The sequence below is a fragment of the Lactuca saligna genome, chromosome 5 (genome assembly GCF_052625555.1).
Source record: "Lactuca saligna cultivar CGN05327 chromosome 5, ASM5262555v1, whole genome shotgun sequence".
NCBI classification, from domain to species: Eukaryota; Viridiplantae; Streptophyta; class Magnoliopsida; order Asterales; family Asteraceae; genus Lactuca; species Lactuca saligna.
This window is the reverse complement of record NC_136421.1, coordinates 314,306,517-314,318,402: the sequence shown is the minus strand read 5'-3', so window position 1 is coordinate 314,318,402 and position 11,886 is coordinate 314,306,517.

The following is an 11,886-nucleotide window of genomic DNA, read 5'->3' as shown; positions in this document are numbered from 1 at the left end:
ACTAGTTAGTTAAAGATAACTAGAACTCCTAAATGCAAAAAGCAACCAACATTCAAGCATTGAGTAAACATAATCAAGCATGTTCTTCTCATGCCATCATATTACTAACTAATCAGTGATGGCATATGGTTCAATAAGCTTATATAGCAGGCATATAAGGTATCCTTCCTAGATCCTTAGGCCTAACTAGCATACAGTTCTCATACACATATAATAGACATACAAGGCATCATTCCTAGATCCTTAGCCCTAATCTAACATGTAGTTCTCATAATCATGACATAACAAACTTGTATGGGAAATTTAAGAGAACTTACTTGAGCTCGGTTGATTACATGCACCACACCTTTTCTCTTTTCAAAATCCTTTTTGTTAAAATGGTTTTTCTTTTTTAAAAACTTTTTATACCAAGTCCTCAGTTTGAGTTCAGACACACTTGAAAGCATGCCTAAATCCCTCAAACCAAGGCTCCGATACCAACTTGAACATTCCAAAAATACAATCCAAAATTTTCATTTTTAAATCATTAGTAAAACCATAGTTAACAATTCATCACATAAAAGTCATAGGTTATGTATCTCAAAATATCATAACATTTATCAAACATATCAGAGCAAAAACATCCCAGGCTAATTTAATGGTGTGTGTACTACAGTCAACCCGAGCTCTTCCCCTTGCTATTGGAAGTACTTCAAACTAAAACTAAAAAGTGTAAGCATGAAGCTTAGTGAGTCTCCCCAAACTACCACATACCATACACATAATCACATAATCACATAATAACATATCATGGGCCTTGCCCGCTACATCAGGCCCCGTCCAGCATCATACCAAAGGCTAGCATCGGGCCCCGCCCAATATTGGACCGTAATCCAGCATCGGGCCCCTCCTAGCATCGGTCCCGACCGGGCATCGAGCAAAGCTCGGTATACATATAAACATATCAACAAATACACATAAATAATCACAAAACAAAAACATATAAACATTCCCCGGGCCTCGCCCGACATTAAACCGAAATCCGGAAACATATAAACATTTCTCGGGCTTTCCCCGACATCAGACCGAAGTGCGGAAACATATAAAACAAGCACATGCAAGAATCAAAAAAACATCAAGCATACAAACATTCCTCGGGATTTCCCCAACATTAGACCGAAGTCTGGAAACATATTAACATTCCTCGGGCTTTCCCAGCATCGGACCAAACTACGGAAACATGTAAACCTACATCGGGCACTGCCCGACACCAGACCTTGGTCTGGAATATACTAACATACATAAACAGACCGGCATTGGTGCCTTCGACCCGTTCCTATAGGAGGAAAACTCACCTTGCAAAGCTGAATGGGGAATCTCACGGCAAGGAATCTCTAACGGTTGCTCCAACGACTCCTCGGCTATCATCATCACAACAACACTTATTCAAAATCCTTTAACCCTTCTTAGGGTAAAATGACTATTTTACCCCTGATCTAATTTGGTCCATGACCAACACCCAAATCAATAACATGAAGAGCCCAATTCCATATAGTCTTTCCCAGCCACTTATGGCCCAATTTTCTAAATTGGGCCCAACTTCTCTAATGGGCTTTCCCTTAAGCCCAACATATAATATAGTCCTATAACAACCCAAAAAATGATCCACTAATGCCCATAGTCGTATAGTCCAAGGAAATGGCCCAAAGAGGCCCACTGATGCAACGAACGCAAAACGTGGGCATTCCTCTTGGTTCAGATCACGAGCCCCAATGGGATGCAACACATTCTCGAGCCTTATGCAGGGCATTTGCATCCAGTCTTAAAAAACTGGCCACTAAGCACTTAATGCTTAAGCCATGCTATCCAAACATAGATCCAAGCTATCTTGGACCTCTAGAATCATAAGGTCATGGACTTGGTGACTTTGCATGTCCCCAAAAGTTCCAATCCCAAGAAATAACAATCAACTTCCATAAATATGGCCATAACTCTTGCATGAAGCCATTAGGAACTTAAAGATGGCAAATTTTTTGTACTAAGGACTCAAATAGCATCAAGGGTAGCAACCCTTAGTCCAAAAACGGATTGGACTCATAAAAATCCATTCTTAGGAGCCAAAAAGGTCCAAAACTCCATTAACATAGATCTAAGCATTCATGAGGCAATTTGAAAGCTTTTTACCTCAAATGAGTGAAAAATAATAACGTTATCCTAAATCCTTGAGCTCAAGATACTCAAGTTCTTATTCACTAACTCCTTTCTCCTTCCAAGCTTAAAACCACCAAGATGAGTTTCACAAGGCCAAAAACACACAAGAATGAGGAATGAGAGGCTATCTAGGGTTTTTCTAAGGTTGAGAGGTTGGTAAGGAAGCTGAGGTATGGGACATAATGCTCTTTATATAGGTCCCAAACCCTAAAAATTAGGGTTTGCATTCAGCACGGGAATGCAACACGTTCCTCAGGGGAACACCCCGCGTTCGGGCTCCATCTCTAAAATCCTGAATTGGCATAAATGGTCCATCCTTCCTCTAGACTTACTAATTACAAGGTCCAAAAGCAGTAATTCAATATATAAGGGACCAAAATGTAAATAATACCTGGAGTGGGTGTTACAAAGTCCTCAATTGGTTAAGTAAGAACACTTAACCCTAGTCATCATTTTATGTGAAAACCCTAATTTTTTTTGGGCCTTGAGTTTGGATTTTATGTTGGGCTTTGGTGATTGGGCTATTGATCGGCCATCCAAGAACAAATATATGGACTAGAATATTTGGATGAGCTTTAGGGTAAAGCCCATGTAAGGGGTCTGGGCCTTGATGATTATGAGATACTGGACCATCGGAATGCCAAATGTTTGGACTAGAATAAATGGTTGGGCCTTAAGGTAAGACCATGTAGATTTTTGGGCCCAATTTGGAAAATTAGGCAATATGTTGTACCTTGATTTATTATTTGGCTTTGGGGCCTTCGAAGTTTGAGTTTGGCCCTTGATTTTGTCCAAACTAAGTTAGGGGTAAAATAGTCTCTTTACCCCTAAGTATGGAGTTACGGTTATGTATTGGAATCCAATGATTAATTGGGTGTTGTTTTGATGATTGAAAGTTTGGGGGTTTGCCAGCCAACAACTAGAGTTTTATCCGCGGGACATCAACAGTGTGAGGTGAATCTCCTCACTGTTTGTATAGGTTGAAGGCAGCAATGCCGACCCATTTGGTTTATGTATTGTAGGAGACCTAAGGGTTAGCCCTAGGCATTATGTATGAAATACCAGGAGGTGGCTCGTGGTACACTGTATGCTATTATGTATGATTAGAAGACAAGGGGGTTATCCTTAAGCATTATGTATGAAAGACACCAGGAGGTGGCTCATGGCATATTGTATGCTAATTGGCTAACTAGAGTAGTGTGTATTCTAGTTGTCTTTGTGATGCTTGTATAGAAGACCAAGGGGTGGCCCTCGGCTTGGAAAGTGTTAGGATAAGAATCCTTAAAAGATCGATTAGATTCAAAACATATTGAAAATGAAAACACAAAAATGGATCAAAATATGTTGAATGATTAATTGTCACCGCCTCAAAAGAACTCGATTAAGAATTGCTACTGTAGAGGCGTGATTAGGGTTACAAGAATATTGCCAAATTTGTGAGACACGGTGCATGTATGCACTTTAAATACTCTAACCCTAATAAATTACGGGTGTACAAGCCCAAGCACATTTACATAAATGAATTACTAAAATAAGACTTAAGTACATAATTCCCAAGAATCTCCCCCTTTGCATCCATTGAGGTGAGAGGCTCATCGCTTCTGAGTCTTCTTTGTAGTCTTGAAAAGCTTGGGAATGAGTGCGAGAAGATGCATGTGAAAGGCAATGTACCACCTTATCATATCAGAGTAAATCTTCTTTGCAACATCATCATTCTGTTTACATTGGCCTGTGATATCCAAAATAAATTCCAAGCAAACTGTAGAGAACAGGTGCTTATCAAGCAATGCGAAGAGGCACTTCTGCAAATTAGATCCTGAAACACGATGAAACATTATGGTATGGTTCTCTTTTTCAATCTTCCTCATCTGCATCATGTTGATGTCTTTCGTCTTGCTAGTAAGGGGAGCAGTAGGTTTCTTCTTCAGAATGAAGCAATTCAATGTCAAATTTCGCCTCTTCATAAATGTATGAAATCAACATTCTCTAGATATGCCCCAAAACAGGTTCATACTTCTTTTCATCCCTCAAAAGAAGTGCAGTAAAACGATCCAATAATAGGGATTAAGACATTACATATCGGCTAAGGAAAACTCGTGAATAATGCTTTCGAATCCTCGTGTTGTTTTGTACTTGATGTTCACAAGGCTCCCTGTTTCAATAGGCCCTATGACCTTCACGAATATAACCTTTTGTGCACTCCAAGTGAAGTACTGAGGCTTGGCATGTGAAACGTAAAACTCCATTAGAGAGTTATCAACTTTCTCATCTGAGGCAGGATCATTCACAATAATATCAAAACTGCGAAATAAGAATGCTCGTGGACTTATCGGCATATCAAATTGAGAATCATGCGAGTTCTACAGATCAAATGAAGTTACAGGCTCCAACCAGTTTGTGCTTGGATTATCAACTGCCTCTTTAAGAATTCGCTCCAAGGTCCATGGTGGAAACAAAGTGTTTTGACTTTCCAAAGTGACTTAAGCATCGTGTTCTGCTCGCTCATTCGCCTCTGCTTCACGAATGATTCTTTGATGTTTATCCTTTCGTCTTTTGAGCTCGTTCTCATCAAGCTCTTCTTCTTCGCTATCCATCAATTTTTCTTTGCCTTTGGAACCAGAAGCTACATTAACCATCGGTTCAATATAGATTTTTGTTATTTGCTCATCAGTCTTCGAAGGTTGCTAAAATTCATTTCATAGTTCCCCCTTGTTTTGGAAGGATAGGGGAATCCGAAACACCCTGGATTTGATTAAGCATTGCTAGAGTAGGACGTAATTTGTCAACCAAGTGCCTTCGAATAGAGATGGAAAAAAATAGGGTCATAAGCATCAAGAATATTGGAGAGCAAAGCATTAATATCTCCAACAATGAGCATCAAAGAGTTTGGCAGCTTGTACTTGGACTTTTGTTGTTTTAGTAGCAAGTTTATCCATAATACTACTTTCCATTGCTAGATCTGCACGAATCTTTTAAATTGTTGAGGAAATTGACGTCTATAGGTCAATGTTATCCATTTTCATATCAGTACGAACTTACACAAGCACTTCTTTCTCATTATGAAGGGAGGTGAGAAGACCCATTATTGCCTCATTCACCTTAGAGGTATTTGTCTCAGCAGTCGTTTGTAAAGCCGTTATAAAAGTCTGAGCATCAGAGACTATCTTTTCAACCTTGACAAGTACCCCTTTGCACATTGCAGTCGAATCAGAAACCGCTTGATTGGCTTTATTGAGATTGGCCTGATGTTCCTTTGTCATTGACAGGAAAAAGGACTCAATGTCTGACTTAGAATAAGCATCACTTGAAGAGGATTGAGAAGAATTGATCAACGAATCTAGCTTCTCGGTGATAACTTTCAATTACCTTTGAGTAATAGGGGCATCATCATCACTGTCCTCCTGAACCTTGAATGGACTGAACTGAAAAGATCTGTGAAGGTGGTTCCAGAGAAGCGAATGTACCTCTGCCATACGAAAGTGACAAAGCAGATAACTCTTAACTCAAATTGAGAAGAGTAAGGTATCTCATGACCTATGTGAATTTAACATCCTAATTGGGAAGAAACGATTGGTAGAAACGATTCATTTAGGCTTCAACATAGAGTTGTCAAGGCTTCAGCCAACATGCAACATCATGCTTCTTGGGATACTTAACTAGTACATAGGTAAAGAGATTTATACCTACCCCATGTTAAGACCTGCGAATGATTACGAACGTCTGCCTTCATGAGCTTCTCAATGATCTATTATTTTTGGTATTTTATAATTTTTGTGAAACTAAAAGAAATAAAATTAAACACAAAGAAAAATATTTTTGTAATTTTGTTTTTCTAAAAAAGAAATAAAAAAAGAAATTAAATATATTTGAATGTTGGAATTTTTTTTCCTGAAAAAGAAATAAAAATAGAAATATATTAAAAAACGAAACAAGGATAAACAATAATGTACACAATATACAAAAAGGATACGAGAAGATCCGAACCATGAATGAACAGTGGACTGTGAGTCACTGCGAGCGTTCGCACCGATTCACAGTGTTAAAGTAGACTGTGAATCACTACGAACGTTCACACCAATTAGCAGTGACAAGTTTATGAATGTGAAAGTGGTTTCAGAACAGATTCAGCTTCCATCATTCCTAGGCCTTGAAGAATTCTATTGAAGGTTGTTTCAGGTAAGGCTTTTGTGAATATGTTAGCTAACTAATCAACGGATCTCACAAAATGTATTTCAACGTTACCATCTTCTACATGATCCTTGATAAAATGATACCTCGGCGCTATGTGTTTCGTATTTGAGTGTTGCACTGGATTGTGACAAATGTGAATGGCACTTTCGGTGTCACAGTAGAAGGGGATTTGTTTCATATTCAGACCATAGTCGCGGAGTTGGCTTTGAATACAAATGACTTGTGAAGTGCATCAGGCAGCAACAATATACTCAGCTTCAGCTATTGACAAGGAGACACATGTTTGCTTTTTTTATTGCCAACTAATAAGTTTTCCATCAAGAAATTGGCATCCTCCAATTGTACTCTTTCTATCCAACCCACATCCTCTAAGATCAACATCAGAAAATGCTTGTACAAAGAAGCCAGACTTCGATGGGTACCATATTCTAAGTGAAGATGTTAGTTTTAAATACCAGAATATGTTTTTGATGGCGATCATGTGTGGTTCTAGAGGATTCGCTTAGAACCTAGCACAGTAACAAACGAAAAACACAATATTTGGACTTGCAGTTAAGTACATTAAAGAATCTATCATTTGACGATAGAGCGTCATGTCTACAGTCGGTTTGTCCAGAGATGGAGTAAGTTTCATTCTGAAAGCCATTGGAACCTTCACCCTTGAGTCTCCTACCATCTCAAACTTAGTGAGTAAGGTCTTCGTATGTGCTTCCTGATTTATAAAAATACCTTCATGGCTTTGTCTTATGTTCAATCCAAGGAAAAAGCTAATTGGACCCATTGAACTCATCTTAAATTGTGTTTCCATTAGCTTTTAGAATTCAGTTGTTAAGTTGGGATTAGTTTATCCGAAGATAATATCATCAACGTAAATTTGGACAATCATTAAGTGGTCACCCTCTTTCTTGTGAACCTTATTTAAATTTAGACATTTTTAAGAAATCGGTGAGAGTCTCATACCATGCTCTTAGAGCGTGCTTCAGACCATAAACCACTTTGTCTAGGATGTAACAATGACTAGGATACTTCTCATTTATGAAGATAGGTGGTTGCTCCAAATACACTGTCTCTTCAAGTTCCCCATACAAGAATGCATATTTAACATCCATTTGACATACTTCGAAGTTTTTATGTGCTGCATATGCCAAGAAGATGCAAACAGATTCCAACCTTGCAATGGGTAAGGAGGTCTCTTCGTAGTCTATGCCCTCTTCCTGATAATATCCTTTGACAACAAGTCTCGCTTTGTTTCTGATCACGTTCCCTTCTTTGTCCAACTTGTTATGAAACACCCATTTAAGACTAACAACATATGCATCCGGTGGAGTGGGAATTAATCTCCATACCCTGTTCCTTTCGAACTCATTGAGCTCATCTTGCTTTGCTTGCACCCAATCTGAGTGATCAAGAGAAACATTCACAGTTTTGGGTTCAATTTTGGATATGAATGAATTAAACATGCAAAATTCCATTTTAGAGAATAGTGCAGTCTGTTTCGCTTTTTGTTGAGATATTTTAAGAACTCCTGCAGATGAATCACCAATGACTTATGTTTTCAGATGATCTTTGGTACATTTAGTCAGTGGAGGGTAATTTGGATCATAAAAGGGATCCACTTCATCTTTCACCTCTTCAAATTCAGATTGTTCATCCGAATCATCATTCGTATAGCCTTTCTCCCCCTCAAATGATGTGAACATCTTCAGGTGTTGAATCCTCCCCATAGGGTGGACTTTCGTGAGTCTCTTGTGGAGTAGAGTGCTCCCCCTGAAAAGTTGCATTGGAAGGTGATTCATAATTCTCTTCCTCGAATGTACTGTTCATGTCATGAGGGACATTCGCACCTGGTGGCTCTTTGTGCATATCATTTGCAACGTCATCAATTATCTTCTTTAATTTGTCCTCTTTGTTGTCTGCTATGTTGGATTCTGATGATATTGCTTTCGCTGGCTCGTCGAATAATAGCATAAATTCTTCGTAGAGATTGGCCAACGGAGTGGTTGATTGATTCGCAGTGTGCTGATACCTCTTCAGATAATTATCATCGAATGTAACATAATAGGTTTCTTCAATATTTTTGGACTACTTATTACGAGCCCTATTTGCCTTGGAGCTCAGCGAATTTTTAGGAAAATACCCTCATCAGCCTTCACATCGAATTTGTTTCTTTGCTCCTTAGAATTGAAAATGAAGCAACAAGAACCAAAAACATGGAAAATTTAACATTGGGTTTGTGTTTGCTCAAGATTCATAAGGAGTGACTATGAATCGCTTGTCGAGAATGGATCAATTATGTTTAAAACAATCAGTTCCAATTGCATCAACCCAGAAGTAGAGTGGCAGATTCGCAAATGAGAGCATGGTTCTTGCAGCTTCACATAAGGACCAGTTTCTCCTTTCAACAACTTCGTTCTGTTATGGAGTATAAGGGGCTCGCAGTCAGAAATTCTTCAAACACCTGGGTTTTGAACTCCAACCCATTGTCACTAAGAGCGTTGCGATCCATCTTTCGCAGTTGAAGCTCTATCTGCCTTATGAAGTCAATGAGCTTAGGAGTGGCTTCAGATTTTTGTTTAAGAAAATAAACCCAAGTGAATCTGGAAAAATATCCACTATAAAAATAATGTATTTATTACCACCAATGCTTTCGATTGCAGAAGGACCACGAAGATCGATACGCAAAAGTTCCAATGGTTCAATAACTTTCGTATTGACGATTGTGGGATGACTCTTCCTGCTATGTTTTCCCATCTCACAAGTCGCACAAAGATGTTCTTTATCATACTTCAAGAGGGGTAGACCTCGCACAAGATCACCAAGAACTAGCTTGTTGATGTCTTTGAAGTTTAAGAGTGAAAGTCTACGATGCCATAACCAACTGTTGCCTGATGAAGCTTTCGCAAGTAGACAAATAGTTGGCTTTCCATTAATGGGTTTTAAATGAATATGAAACATCTCACCTTTTTTTTATCTTATAAGAATGTTCTTCTTTTTCTTCTCAATAATTTCAGATCCTTCATCATCAAACGAAGCTTTCAGTTATGTTCCAACCACTAGCTGCGGAACACTAATCAGATTGTGTTACAAGCATTCCACATAAGCCACTTTGCGAATAAAGAATTCGCCATTTGTGATTATTCCATAGCCTTTGATTACACCCAGAGATTTGTTTCCAAACTTTACTCTTCCTTCATCCTTCAATACTCTGTACTCTTGCAGTTCCTCCTCTCTACCTGTCATGTGATGTGAGCAGCGAATGTCGATACACCATTCGGAGTCAAACTGCTTGTCATGTATCACCTGCGAAAATAAAGAAGATTTAGGAACCCAAAGTTGTTTGTGTTGGATTAGTGTCTAAGTTCATAACTATTTTGTTATGTACTTGACCCGATGGTGCATGGTCCTTTTGGATTGCCTTCACCAAAGTAACTTAATAAGATGAATTATTGAGAGAGAGAGGATTAATTATGATTTATTAATATATTATGAGAATAATATATTAAAGGAGAAATCATATTGGTTAATTAATATTAGTCAATAGTTAATTAAGAATTAATTTTGTGGTTAAAAGACATTAATTCAACTTAAGGGACTAGAACTGTCAATTGTATGATAGTTGAATATTGGGCTAATGACTCCATATTAGAGGGATGGACGAATTCTATGGGGAAACCCATTGGAAATCGTCCAAGGCCTCTAAGAAGGGAGTCCTTAGGTTGCTTAGGGCCTAAGTAGTCAAACTAGGGTTTCCTTGTTAGATAACCCTAATAGCCTCACTATTTAAGGATCCCTAGAGCACCAAAAATGTGGCTAAGAGTTTCCTTAGGGTTTCCACACGTTTTTGGGTGCCTCCTCTCCTATCATTCTTCATCCTCTTGCTCTTGGTGTTTGTAAGCCATTAGAGGAGTGACACTTGTGACTCTAAGCTTTCTAAAGCCATTACAAGGAGGATTTGAGTTGTTATTACTATATAACAGCAAAAGGTACGTATTCTAATCTTCTTGGTGAATTTTGAAAATAGTATGACTCATTAGGGTTTTATTATGTGTTCATAATGTTGTGTAACTAATAGTAAAACATAGATCCAATTCTAAGGTTGCATGCACACATAAGATTGTTTGTATAAAACCCATCAGTGGTATCAGAGCCAATGGTTTTTGTTTTCAATTTGCTTTTATTCAAATGTATGAACTTGAAATATTAGGGTTTATGGCTAATAAAGCCTGAAGGCTAGGTAATTTTTGCAATTATGGTTGCAAAACCCTTGTTGGCGATTTTTTGCTAGGGTTTCCCAAACCCTTTCCTTAGCCTCCAAGATTTTGAAATCTAGGGTTATCCAACCCTTGGATTTCGAAATTACCTCCTTCCCCAAGGTTAGATCCTAAATTTTAGGGATTTGAATTATCCCATATCTTGTAATTATTCTTTAATAGTTAAATATGGTAATTAAAGATTTTGGGATATCTCATCCCTTATTTTCGAAATCTATGTAGATGTTTAAGGAATTAGGATATCTTAAATGTATAAATGATAATTATCCTCATGATTTAGATAATCCTTATGATTTAATAATTAAAATTAATAGTCTAATTCAAGATAATTATTAAATCAAGAGTTTTAATATTTAAAATTTTAATTTAAATGTCTTAAATTCGAAAATTTTAAGTGAGATTAAAACCTAATTGTTTAGAAAAGTTTCAAAACTTGCCATTAAGTTTTGGAATTTAAATTGTTGATTAAAGTTAATTTTGAAAGTCTAAATTCCAAAACCCTAATTTTAAAAAGTTCAAATTAAACCCTTATGGTTTTATTCAATTAATTGAGTGTATAATTAAAGGAGAGTTAATAAATCCATAATGATTTTGGTTAATTAAAAGTATAATTTAAACCACCTAGTATTTTAAAAGTGTAAAATACACCCTTATACTATGTATAACATTAAAAGTTTAATATTATATATGTATAACTAAAATGCTAGTCTTACCGTTAGTAGGTCTCATTCACGAAGGCGATCTATAAGGGGGGTATAAGGTTATGGCCTATAAAATGGCCGTTTAATGGATATCCACTCTTACCCACCGCTTCCTTGATTGGTGGAGGGTCGTTAGCCGAACGGGTAGGATACGACAAACCCTTTCCATTAAAAGTATAATGAAGTATAAAGTAACTAAAATTTTTACAAAATTCCCAATCTTAGTTACTTTAGGCAAAAGTGAATTTATGCAATTCCATGAAATTACACTTTGTGCCCTTGCGAAGATGTTAGTGGAGCGTGTGTAGTTAACTGACACACTAAATGGTTCTAAGCAAAGGTAGCAAAGGGTGACTCGATGTTTTTCGTAGTTCGGTGGAGCGTGTGTGGTTAACCGGCACATCGAATAGGTGATTGTAACATGTGGGGGCACCATGTAAGTTTGCATGGTTATTCACACCCGCTTTGTGATCCTCGGTATCCCAGTCACAAACTAGAGGGGCATATCGAGATTTAAACGTGCCATTGAAAAG